Source organism: Antechinus flavipes, chromosome 1 (assembly GCF_016432865.1).
Source record: "Antechinus flavipes isolate AdamAnt ecotype Samford, QLD, Australia chromosome 1, AdamAnt_v2, whole genome shotgun sequence".
Lineage (NCBI taxonomy): Eukaryota > Metazoa > Chordata > Mammalia > Dasyuromorphia > Dasyuridae > Antechinus > Antechinus flavipes.
This window is the reverse complement of record NC_067398.1, coordinates 313390939-313404989: the sequence shown is the minus strand read 5'-3', so window position 1 is coordinate 313404989 and position 14051 is coordinate 313390939.

Here is a 14051-nt window from a genome sequence, read left to right as displayed (position 1 = left end):
CCTCAGCAGATCATTAGGAAATAGTTATTTATGATTAAGGTGACTTCAGGGGTCATCTCAATGCTATGACTCTCTAGCACCACCTCGTGGTCTCCTGCCAGGATGTTTCCGTGGGTTTAATTATAAGGGAATCAATTGGAAAATCATAACTTGACCAAGAGGTCAGGTAGTCTCTTAATCTTATAAATTAAGGAATGGAAACTCAGAGAGATGGAGTGACTTAAATAACTAAGGTCACATTGATAAAAAATAGCATCAGGATTCGTACCCAGGGTTTCTGACTTTTAACCCCTTCAAGACTAACTTTCACCCTTGGCATTACTTACACTTATACATTCTCACTAGATTTATCAAAGATAAGCTAAAGGCTTGATTGCTTTACAAAATTGATTCCTCGGCTTACCCCCACATTTTTAAAATAATGTTTTTCAACAGTATTTTATTTTTCCAATTACAGTGGAATTACAAAGAAGGAAGGAATTAAGATGGTTTTCAACATTTATTTTTGTAAGATTTTTGAATTTCCAATGATGAGCAGGCTGATTTCAGAAAGGCTTGGGGAGATTTACATGAAATGATGCTAAGTAAAATGATAAGAACCAGAAGAACTTGATACACGGCAACAAGAAGATTATGCAAAGATTAGTTCTGATGGACACAATAGACTTGTAATGGAGAGAGCCATCTGCATCTAGAGAGAGGGCTATGGGGACTGAATGTGTATTTCAACATGGTATTTTTACCCTTTTTATTGTTGTTATTTATTTGCTTACTTGTTTTTTTTTCTTTTTCTTTTTTTCTTTTTGATCTGATTTTTCTTGTGCAACATGATAAATGATAAATATGTTTATAAGAATTGCATATGCTTCACCTACATTAGATTACTTGCTTGTCTAGAGGAGGGGGTGGGGGAAAGGAGGAAGAAAAATTTGGAATACAAGGTTTTGCAAGAGTGAATGTTGAAAACTATCTTTGCATGTATTTGGAAAAATAAAAAAGTTATTATTATTTTAAAAAACAAACAAATAAAAGATTTTGAATTCCAATCTTTTTTCTCTTTTGCTTCTTTCCCTCCTCCCTGCCCAAGGCAGCAAGAAGTCTGATATAGGTTATACATGTACAATCTAAATAAAAAACTTTTAAAGCCATAAAGTAGGCTAAGAGGATCAGATTGTCAGTACAATTCTATTATTCAATTTAAGATCATAGATTTAGAGTTGGAAGGAATATTAGTCTAGTCTCATTATATAACAGAGTCATAGAGGGATAGTAACTAGGAAGTCACACCTATGTAAGTGGCAGATCTAGGATTCAAATCAGGTCCCCCGATTTCAAACCCAGCATTCTCCTAATTGCCTCTTTCTGTGTGACTTTGGGCAAGTCACTCAGACTCTTTATATCTCACCTTTCTTTTCTATAAATTGGATATGTCCCTTGTCCTATGTAGCTGTTGAATACAAAGAGCAGTGATTAATAACTATATTAGAAACAAAGACTTCTGGTTACTTAAAACTGAATACCTCTACAAACATTTGCTCTGTCTACGCTACTCCCTGGATTGAACCATATTTTAGACTTTCAGTTCTGGAAAGACAGGTATTGTGTTCCTCTCATCTTTATATCCTTCACAGGGCTTTGTGCATAGTAGAAATCTTAGCATATTAGAACTGGAAGGGATTTCAAAATCATCTTGCTCAATTCTCCCTGGAGAGATTCAGGCCTAAGGTCACACAGCTAACAAAGCCTTGACCCAGATCTCCTGCCTACTCATTTCAGTGTCCTTCCAAGTACACCAAGATATCTCTGAAAATTAAGTCAATGAATGACTCCATAAAGGAATGAGGGCACAGTTGTACAAAGTGAGGGCGCCATGACAGATTGGTATGATTGGGCCCACTTTGGGTGGGCAGCTCTAGCTCTGGGGTCTGGAATTAAGAACAAGATTGTATCCTCCGGTTCTGGGTTTGAGAGGAGATGGGGTAGAAGGGTTAAGAGAGGCTGTTTCTTCATCCTCCTTCATAATTCACCTTCTTCTCTGGACCAAGTCAGAGACAGATGATTCCTCCTTTCACATTCATATGAACATTCTGACCTCTAATCTTTGTTTTCTGTGTCACCCTTCATGTAGCACTGTACTTTTAAAAAATAATATTTTCTTTAGCCAATTACATGTAAAAATTTTATTATTTTTTTCATTAATGCTTTTTATTTACCAAACACATGCATGGATAATTTTTCAACATTGACCCTTACAAAACCTTATGTTCTAAAATTTCCCCTCCTTCCCCTACCCCCTCTTCTAGATGGCAAGTAATCCAATATATGTTAAATCCAATATATGTATACATATTTATATCTTGTTGCACAAGAAAAATTGGATTGAGGAGGAAAAAATAAACTGAGAAAGAAAACAAAATGTAAGCAAACAACAACAAAGAGAGTGAAAATGCTATGTTGTGGTCCACACTCAGTTCCCATAGTTCTCTCTCAGGGTGTAGATGGTTCAAAACAAGATTACTGGAACTGACCTGAATCATCTCATTGTTGGAAAGAGCCATGTCCATCAGAATTGATCTTCATATAATCTTCTTGTTGCTGTGTACAATGATCTCCTGGTTCTGCTTCTTTCACTTAGCATCAGGTCATGTAAATCTCCCCAGGCCTCTCTAAAATCATCCTGCTGATTGTTTTTTATAGAACAATAATATTTCAAAACATTCATATACCATAACTTTTTCTCCAACTAATGGGCATCCACTCAGTTTCCATTTTCTAGCCACTACAAAAAGGGCTGCCACAACATTTTAGCACATGTGGGTCCCTTTTTCTCCTGCAATTTTTTTTTAACATTTGTTGTTGTTGTTGTTGTTTTTTTTTTAGTTTTGAGTGCCATATTCCATCCCTTCTTCCCTGAGACAGTAAGCAATCTAATATAGGTTGTACATGTGACGTCATGTAAAACATTTCTATATTAGACAATTTATACATGAAGATTAATAAAGGAAGGAAGGAAGGAAAAAAGGAAAGAAAAAAGGAAGGAATAAAAAATTGAAGGAAGAAAAGATGAAAGGAAGGCAAGATGGAAGAAAAAATAAGGAAGGAAGGAAGAAGGGAAAAAGGGAGGGAGAGAGGGAAGGAGGAAGGAAGGAAGAAACGAAGGGAGGGAGGGAGGGAGAAAGGAAGAAGGAAGGAAGGAAAGAAGAGAAAAATAGTATGCTTCAATCTGTATTCAGACAACATCAGTTCTTTCTCTGGAGATGGATAGCATTTTTCATCATGAGTCCTTTGGGATTGTTTTGGATTATTGTATTGCTGAGAATAGCTAAGTCATTCACAATTCTTCATCCTACTCACTGCTTTCACTGTGTGCTCTGCTGGTTCTGCTCACTTCACTTTTTTTTTTCTTTTTCCACTTAATAGCATTTTCGCCAATTATATATAGTTTTCAACATTTACTTTTATAAGATTTTGATTTCCATCTTTCCCTCCCACCTCCTTTCCAAGACATTAGATTACTTGCTGTCTTGGAAAGGAGGTGGGAGGGAAAAATGGAAATCAAAATCTTATATAGGTTATATAAGGACAATAATATTAAACATATTTCTACATTAGTCATGTTGTGAAAGAAGAATCAGAATAAAAGGGGAAAATCATGGGAAAGAAGAAATAACAACAAAAAAGTAAAAATAATATGCTTTGATTTGTACCTGGTTCTGTGAACACAGGCTCCCTATTGTGAATGACAAATTGTCACTGCTTTGACTACCATGAAAAGCCAAGTTACACCTCGTTATTCTGCATTCTCATTCCCCTTCTACATCCAAGCTCTACCCATCCTTTAAGGCCATCTTTAACTCCCATCTCCTCTATGAAGCTTATGTGGACCTCTTCTAGCTCACATGATTCTCTCCCATCTCTGAACTCTAATCTGAGAAAGTCTGAGAAATTCTCCTTTGATTATAGGTTGTCCTGTATTCTTTTCTGATCCATATGTGCCTTATCTTTGTGACTAAACTATGAGGTACTATTCACTTTCCTTCCCCAGACCCCAGAAGTTCAGATCCCCAAAGTCATGAATTGGAAGAGATAGTAAGTATAGGGCTCCAGACTCTTGTTATCTAAACTGAAGAGAATAGTGGTAGTTGCAGGAAAGCAGAGGCTATAGATAAGGATTAAATCCATGTTTCCTCCCAAGGAAGGGAAAAGGTACAAAGGAGAGATCAACGGGGTTCAAGGAGAAATAGCTGTCTAATGGAAAGAACCCAACTAGTTGGGAATCAGGAGAACTAGATTCTAAATCACTTTCTTTCTCTAGGATTCAATTTTCTCATCTGGAAGGTAAAATTTGCCCTGGAAAATGCTCAGTGATCCTTAATCCCCTCTAACTCTTAGACTGACTCTTTGATCCCCTAGAGATATTATTTTCAGGAAAGCAGATAGGGCACAAAATGTAGTTTTAGAGTATTTCTACCATGACACTCTGAAGCTCTGAAAGGGTTAAAAAAGAAGCGAATCCCAGACTGTGACCTCCTGTCCACCAAGCAGGCCCTTCTTCTACAAGGCAGCCCAACCCAAACCCCAGGCAAACTTCAAAGACCAGGAAGCCACCTCCACCCATTACCCCACACTTTAAAGGATGGCTTTGTTCAGCCTTGGAGAACGGATGTCTTTGTGTGTATCAGTGTGTATGCTTTACATGTATGTGCAGCACACTTGCATATATGTACACACATCTGTTAGCACACAGCTTTCATATGTAAGCATACATGTGTACATGTACTATGTACTATATACATGTGTATATATGGATACACAGAGGTTGCTGCCGATACACATTTAGTAAATGTACATTTATATGCATGCACATATTTACTGAGATTATATTCCTTCACATATATCTCTGCATCTGTATGAGAGAGTTGGATAAGGCAATTTCCTTCTTCTACCCTCACTGTCCACTTGCCTATGCATGCCAGTGCATTTATCTGTGCCAAAGGGTACATTACTGTGCCAGGATCCATTTATTTCCCATTTGTCTTGATGCAGAATCACTTTCTTTCTCTGCATCTCTATTTCTATTAGTTTGAGCCAGCCTTACACTTAGATAAAGTAGATGGCAAGCCAGGTGATGTGATTTCAAGGCCACCAGAAAAGCTCCAATTTATTAGCTACCTATTTCCTGACACTGGAAATTCTCCCATTGGAGCTTTGCATAGTAATAGAAATTAAAATTTTAAGCCAAAGAAATGAAAGGATATTCCTTGGTCCTGCCGGTAAGTTACTATAGCATGAATGAAATTTCTAAGAGTAGACCGTGAAGAGGGAAGATAAAGAAGAAGGAAGGGAATGAATGTCCATCTGGCCTAAGCCTTCCTTTAATAATAGATCACATTTATGTAGCACTTGAAAATTTACAAAATACTTTCTTCACAACCAGCCTGTTAGGGAGACAGGACAGGTATTATTATCACCATTTTATAGATGAGGAAATTGTATTTCAGAAGAGCTAAAAGCCTTTCTGACAGTAAAAAATCATTTCTATCACTTACTCATTTAAAAAAAATACATTTCTTTTTGTTACAACAGACACTAACAAATCCCCAGAGAACTCTGTATCTCCACCAGTACCAAAGTGCATTTCTATAACAGTTAAGCAAAACCTCCTAAAAGAGTTATCCAACTGAAAATACCTGTCATTTTCTATTTTGGGGGGAAGAGGAGGGAAGGTTGTGTGCTTTAAGTTATATAACTTGATACCGATTGTTAAAAGCAAAAAGAATATAAGCTTTCACTTAAATACTTTGTTACCAACATTCTTCACCTAATTGACCTGAGTTTTGCTGCTTTTTAGAATTGGCTTTGTTTATGATTTTGTAAACATTGTGTATATTATTTTTTTGGCTTCTCTCTGCATCATTTGTTTATTGGTTTAGAGTTGAAAGGGAATTTAGAAATCATCTAACTCAACCACCTCATTTTATGTGAATCTCAGTCAAGTGAGATTTTTCTGCTGGCCAAAATACAGCCAGGCTTTGTTGATGATAGATATCTATGACCAAGAAAAATAGGACTGTGGTTGAGACAAGGTTGAAGCATTAACCTTCTTTCTCTAGTTTATCTCTTGTTTTGGCTCAAATACAATTGCTTGATAATCCAGAAAAGATCCGAGGAATGCCCCAAATAGCCAGTGCTATAGCCCAAAACAAATCATTTAGCTTAAAATTAGATGGTAAAGTGTAACAGAAGATTTGGATCTTCAAACAGAGTTGGAATTTTTTTTTTAAAGATCTAATCTTAATTTGAGCAACTAGGTGAGATTGTGGATAGATCACTGGACTTAAATTTAGGAACAATTTGAGTTCAAATTCGATCCCATTTACTAGCTATGTGATCCTGGGCAAATCACTTAACCCCTATTTTCCTTAGTTCCTCAACTGTAAAATAGTGACACAATGGAGAAAAATATGGCAGTATCTTTGTCAAAAAAAAACCTCACAAGCAAAAATCCATGGATCATATAGAATTGGACGTGATTCAACAATAACAAATATTAGCCCAACAACATTCTGTCCAGCTTTCGTTAGCTATTATTTTTATTAGTGGCTGTGATTAAAGACCTGCCAGCCAGACTTTATCAGACAGAGATGTTAGTCACTACACCTTAGCAGACTAAAAATAAAATTACATAGATGGTAAAGAACTAAGCCCAGAAAATGGTGGCAGGAAAGAAAGCTTGACAGACTAGCAGAGTAAAATGCTGTTAAAAAAAAAAAACAAAAAAAAACACTAGGAACTACAAAGAACCAGTAGAGATTATGGGAACCCAGGACAAGCAGAGCAATTTATGGGAACCAGGATACAATGGAATCATCACTGAGACCACTGTAATCCAGTGGAATATCCAGAAGGGAGTTTTCCCAGCAAGTGTTCTACCGCAAATTTGGCAACTATGTAACATCATTATGAACTAAATATGTCTTTTGATTGACTAAAGAAAAAATAAACATATTGCATAATGTGCATAAGTTTGACTCATGGAGTAACTTGAATTTAGGGTTGCTATTTGGGTATGGGTCATATTTTAGAAGGGGTGCTTCAGGAGTGATATAATATGAGGAAATGCACCTATCGAAGTGAAATGGTTATCCAAGGTACAACCTTATAAAACTGAGATTTAAACCCAGATGACTGCAAATCTGGCTTTTTTTTTTTTTTAATTGCACTACGCTCTTGAATCATGGCTAAATAATAAATTGTTATTCCATCTCTTTTCTTAGACATCATTCTAATCTGTTAAACTTCATTCATCCTCCCCATGCATCATTTCTTCCAGAGCAATAGTCTTTCATCAAACATATTTACTCATAGGTCATCTGTTTTGTTCTTTTCATTTTTACATATAATGCTATTATGATTATTTTTGTACATATGATATGATATTGTCATTAGCCTCCTTGAAAATATAAACCCAATGATGGAATCTCTGAGCCAAAAAGTATGAATTTTGTGTGTGTGTGTGTGTGTGTGTGTGTGTGTGTGTGTATTTTTGCTTAATTCCAATCAAGAAAGTTTAGCCCAATTCACAGTTCCATCCTAAGGAAAGGTCATAGACATTTCAATAGCATTTTTTAAAAATTTCAGCAACTTTGCTAATATTGTGGTTATGGGATATGATTTCTCAGAGTTGTTTTAATTTATATTTCTCTGCTTATTAATGATTGTGAACACTTTTCAAGTTAGTTGTTGAAAGCTTGAATGTCTTTAGAAAATTATACTTTTTGACCTTGTAGATATGGAAGGAATGGTTCTAAGTCTTATAGATAAGTGTCAGTTTTATAAAGATTGTGATATGAAACTTTATTAGAGATGCAAAGATTTTTTTAATCCATATATTTTCTGCTAATTCTAATTATACTGATTTTATTTGTGCAGAATCTGAAGATTCTAATTTTATATAATTGAAATCATTTATTTTGTCTTTTAAATTTCTATGCCATATGTGTTTATTAATCTTTTTCCTATACAGTTGTGAAAGATATGACTTCTTATCCTTTTTTAATTGTATGGTAAATATTTTAAAATATTTTGATTATTTATTTGGAATTTACTTAGTTGTGTGGTCTAAGACTATTGTCTGTCAAACAGTTTTATAATTTTCCAAGCAGTTTCCAAGTAGTAAATAAATTGTCCCTGACCTAGTAATTTGTATTCTTGCATTTATAAAACACTAAATTAGTTTATGTATCTGCTTCAACAGCAGGTATTTAATTGATCAGTTTTCCATTTTGTAATGTAGTTTGGTAGCTGATAATGCCAAATCTATTAATGTTAATTGTCTTGAAAATTTCTCTTGTTATTCTTGATCCTTTCTTCCTTCATATGAATTTTCTTATTATTTTGCCCAATTCTATAAAATATTCTCTTGGTCAATTTGATTGACATTGCATTAAATATGGAGATTAATTGGGACTATACAACCTATGGCAACCAAATATTAAATATTCTTCCATTTATTTTCCTTTACTTCTGTGAAGACTTAAGTTTTATACATATATATGTCTATCATAACTCTTAGACATTTAGCATTTTATTATTTTAAATAGAATTTCTTGGCTTTTTATTAGTAAAACAGAACTATTCATTATATTTGCTGATTTGTTCTGTATCGTCTACTTTATTAAAGATTGTTGATTTTTAATATAATTATTTAACTGCCAATAGAGCTCATCTTGCCTGCTTTTTTTTTTTTTGCTTATGCTTAATTTCTTTTTCTTTTCATTATTATAGCCAGCATTTCTAGTCCTATATTACATAGTTACATTTCTAGAATTCTTTCATCACAAATATTCCACCAAGGAGAATCTTATGCAAAATATACTTTGAGCTATGAGTTATAAAAGAAAATAAAGTTAGTCCAGTATGACCTCTTATTGATGAAGCCATAACAACTATTTATGATCATTGCTTCCTCTTCTAGTTGTTTATTAACCATCTTTTTAATAACACATTCTAGAATTCACCAAGATTTGAAATCAAGATCACTGGCAACAGTTTGCACATTCTATTCTATTCCTTTTGGGGGTGGGGGCGATATCGAGACATTTGTGATCATTCTCCATGATCTTTCAGTTATCACCAAAAGTATCTCAGCAATCCCATCCAAAAGTTCTTTCAGAATCTAAGAAAGTAGTTCATCTGGGCTAAGTGACCTGAACTCATGAAAGGCATGAGAGTACTCTCACTCTTTTTAGTGAGTAATCATTTTTTCATGACTTTTCTCATCTAAAAGTTGTTCTTGGTAGAGGAACTAGAAGCAAAATAAGAATTGAGCCATTCTGGCCCCTTCTCTTATTGTCAGATATTATTGTCCCACCCACCTGTCCCTTCTTTGATACTCTGCTTTCCCCCAACATAGTTAAAAACCCCCAAACATCCCTTTTTGGTTGTCCTTAGTTGTTCCTTAGCACTCCTTACACTATTCTTATAGATCATGCAATGCTTTTATGTTCAATTTCTATTATTTACCCTTGCTTCAGGTTCATATCTTAAAAAAAAAATCTAAGTTGGTTGCTATCTGTGTATCCATATTGGTCTCTTCCTATTTGTCCCCATCATTAGAATTATTTTCTTACTTTGCTTACTTAATTTGAATGTGAAAGGCCTTCTCCATCTTTGTTTTTTTCAGGAACAATGATGAAAAGAACATGATCACTATCAAGTAAATAAAAGGAACATGAAAAAGGAAGTTGAGCTCTCAGTAATTGTGACAGATCAATCCTGTTCCCAGAGAACAAAGGGAACATACCTCCATTTCTTGGCAAAGAAGTGGGGGACCTATAAGAGCAGATTGCAGTACATTCTCAAATGTAGCTACCTTTTCAGTTATCTTTGCTTAATTGCCTTTCTTTGTTACAAGGAAGTATATTATATATATATATATATATATATATATATATATATATATATATATATATATATATATATTTTTTTTTGCTGAGGCAATTGGGGTTAAGTGACTTGCCCAAGGTCACACAGCTAGGAAGAGTTAAGTGTCTGAGGTCACATTTGAATTCAGGTCTTCCTGATTTCAGGGCTGGTGCTCTATCCACTGCACTAACTAGCTACCCCAGGATATAGTACTTTAGAAAAGAGGACCAAATAGTGTTTATATAGACATTTTATATCTGGAATTTGGTAGGGTGACTCACAATTTTTGGAATTGTTTATATAGCATAGGGATTATTTGCTACATTATGTGATATAAAAATAACAGACATCAGTAAAGCTTTTTTTCTTTATTAAAGAGCCTTATTGAAAATCCATATTTTCTTATGAAGGAGTATATGCAATTTTTGCAAGACAAGTTATTTTGAGAGTGCAAGCTGGCTTTCTTTTCAGTTTATATCAGTTTGTGCTGGCATCTGGCAGTTTCTTTCACTTATAATTGTACTGTATGATTCTCCTTGGTGTTGCTCGTTCTATGAATTGCCTACTGTGGGGTGTATTCGAGATGAATTCTTTGATACCAAAACTGGAACTTGGAGACTGAGTTTCTTGGTAAGCTAAAATTAGAACTCCTTTCTAACGCTGTCATCTGAATTCTATCTGGATTTTGTCTCTAATTTCCAGTACTTCTTGAAAATCTTCTAGTATGATTTTCTGAAATACGGTAGTTAGGCCTTTTGTTTCATTATGTTGCTGGGAGGTCAAAGATTCTAATTTGTTTGACTGTGTTTTGATCAGTTATTTTGCTTTGTAGATAATTAGTATTCTTTCTTTCTTTCTTTTTTTAAATTAGTATTCTTTCAGTTTTGTTTTTAATTTAGCTCTAACACTTGCTGTTCCATTTCTGCATTTTAGTATTGTTAGCAATATTGCTGACTTATTTAGATTTTTCTGCCTTATGCTCCAAATTGTCAGCTTTCTTGTCCTTTCAAATTCTTATTTAAGAACTCAACTATTTCGCCTTAGCGTTTTCTCTAATTATTTTATTAAGCATCTAAATATCTTTGATGGATATTTTATTATCAGTTTTCAATATTATTATTTTAGTATTATTTCTTTCTTCTAGGAATTTCTCCTTTTTATTTACTAATGTAATGCTGGAGAAACTGAGGCAAGATAGAGATTAGAGAGTTTTTAATATTTTATTTGAATTTCAGAGAGGGAGAGATTGTGCTGGGGGCATGATGCCCCCAAGGTTGATGTCCAGAGCATCCAGCATTGAATGTGAGTTCTCAATGATATATTTATAACTCTTAGCTCAGGTAGATAAAAAAGGCAGGGGAGTGGAGTCCAAACTCTGGTGATTGGGAATCTGAAGGCAGGGACCATCAATCTGGTTCTGATAGGTTGGGGGTAGGACCATAAATTCTTGATGACTTAGGAGGAGTTAGGAGCCAGGAAGTCTGAACTTAGAGGATACCAATTAGGTATCTGAGATAGGACATCTGGAGTCTTATCTTCTGGAATGTTAGATTTCCACAGCCCTAATTATCTCAGTTCTAATGGGCAGGAAAGGGGGGGCAGAAAAGAAACTGAGTCAGGACAATAAAAGGGAACTGTGGCACAACACTAAGAATTTTCTCAATATTTTATTATGGTCATGTCCTGTATTTTAAACACTGTCAATTTCTAATAAACTCCAATGGAACCCTCCTTTGGAAAAAAAAAATAATAAGCCATCACAGCAACTATATCTGACAGCATAGGCAACATTCCACACCTGTAGTTTACAATCTCTCTCTGGAGAAGAGATATGCAATCCATCTTTAGTCCCCTGAAACAAATATTGGTCATTGTATTTAATCCCAATTCAGATATTTCTTAATGTTTTCACTTCTTTTTTATGGTAAGTTATATATGTTGGTTTTGCCTTCTTTGCTTTCTTAACTCATACAAATCTTACCAGGGTCCCTTGAATTCTTTCTTTGGATTATTATAACATGATAATATTACATTCTATCCCATAATTCAACTGTTCCCCAAATTACGGACACTTGATATATTTTCAGGGCTTTGGTTTTTTGTTTTTTTTTTTTTTTTTTGCTACCATATTTTGTTATATATGGGGTCTTTAAACTGCCTTAGGGCACATACCTTTGAATTATGCTGTTAGGTCAAAAGGTATGAAAAGTTTAGTAATTTTCCTCCCATAATTCCAAATCTTTTCTAGATTAGTTAGACCAAATTTACAGTTCTATCAATACTGTATTGATTCCCCAGTCTTCTTTATAGCCCCTCCAATTTGATGAATGTGAAATAAAACCTTAAAGTGGCCTTAATTTGTATTTAATTTTATTGATTTGAAGGATTTGGTTTTAATAGGGTTGTACATAGTTTGCACATCTTATTTTGTTTTGGTCTTTATTACTGAGGAATTATTCCTAGCTTTACATATTTTCAACAATACCCTACATATCTTGAATATCCAACATATGTTTAATCCAGGGACTTCCTTTCCTCATTTGACTGCTTTTCTCATTAGACCTACATCGATTGTTTGCCTGTTTTATAATTGAATGTAAATGAAATTATCTATTTATGTGTGAAATCTCCCTGTTCCTCATTTGGTTGTTAATTTTTCTTTAGACATATTTGTGGAAGATGCCTCCTATACTTCTCTGATTTTTTTCTTTATAATGTCATCTTTTACATTTAGGCTCCACATCTTTTGGGGGATTTTGGGGACACATGCTGACTTAAACATATTTTTTGCAAAGCTACTAATTTTCCTAGTAGTCCTTGCCAAGGATAAAATGCTTCCTTCCCCTAGTTGTTTTTGTTCTTGGTTTATTGAATTCTTCTGTTAATTTGTTTCTAGGTCTTGTTTATTTTGTTCAAGTCCTCATTTACTTTGACCCCATTGTATTTATTCTTTGTATTAGGTCATTTTTTTTGGATTATGTTTTATTTTGGTCTCTGTTAATTTTTCCAAGAGCTTCCCTTTGTGAGGATTTCTTTTCTTCCTTCCTGCCCCCATTTTTGTTGATATTTTTTATATTAATTTAAGCACACTCACTTCTTGCTGTTTTAAGGTGTTATAGAGGAACTGAGCATAGGCAGTACTGTTATTTCATTTTTTAGTTTTAATTCATGGTTCTGCATCCTACTCAGGTCATATCATCATTGTTCCTAGTGAATAAAATGTCCGTTGGTTCCTTCTTTGTTCATACTCTGCCTCTGTCTAGTCAAATCTCATCTTCTGCATAACTCCTCTCCCCTCTCCCCCCCACTACTTTGCCTCACACCTGTCCCTTTGCCTCTACTCCCCTCTAAAAACAAAACATGTTCCTCTCATCAAACAATGATTACTCTTTCTTTTTGTTCAGCCATATCTGACTTTTCATGACCCTGTGGATCAATTGTCCATGACATTTTCTTGACAAAGATACTAGTGATTTGCTATTCTCTTCCTATTTTTTTTAAATGCATGCAGCAGAAAATGACTTGCCCAGGGTCACACAGCTAGTATCCAAGATCAAATTTAAATTCTGGTCTTTCTGACTCCAGACCCATAGTTCTAGCTACTGTGCAATCTTATACACTGTCTAAAATCAAATTAACCTTTCTCATATATTATCATAGGACAATTAGGTAGCTCAGTACGCAGAATACTAGTACTGAGTCAAAAAAGCTCATCTTCATGAGCTTGAATCCTGCCTCAGATACTTACTAGCTGAATGACAAATCACTTAATCCCTCAGTTTCCTCATTTGTAAAATGGGCTGGAGAAGGAAGTGGCAAACACCTCCAGGATCTTTGCCAAGAAAAATCCAGTCATACATAACTGAAAAATGACTGAACAACATATTCATATCTCCCCAAGACTGTCAAATTCTTGAATTCCTAGATGATAGGGATTATGTCTCATCTCAGTTTCTATCTCCCTCAGTAAGTATTCATTATGCTTGCTGTTCATCATCAACTGTTCGATCAAACTGAATTGAGTAACAATATTGTTACTCAAAACTAAACAACTTTCCCATTCTAGCAGCTTCACAGATCAGGCCAATTCTGTACTGAGACAGAGGAAGTAGGAGACAACAAGC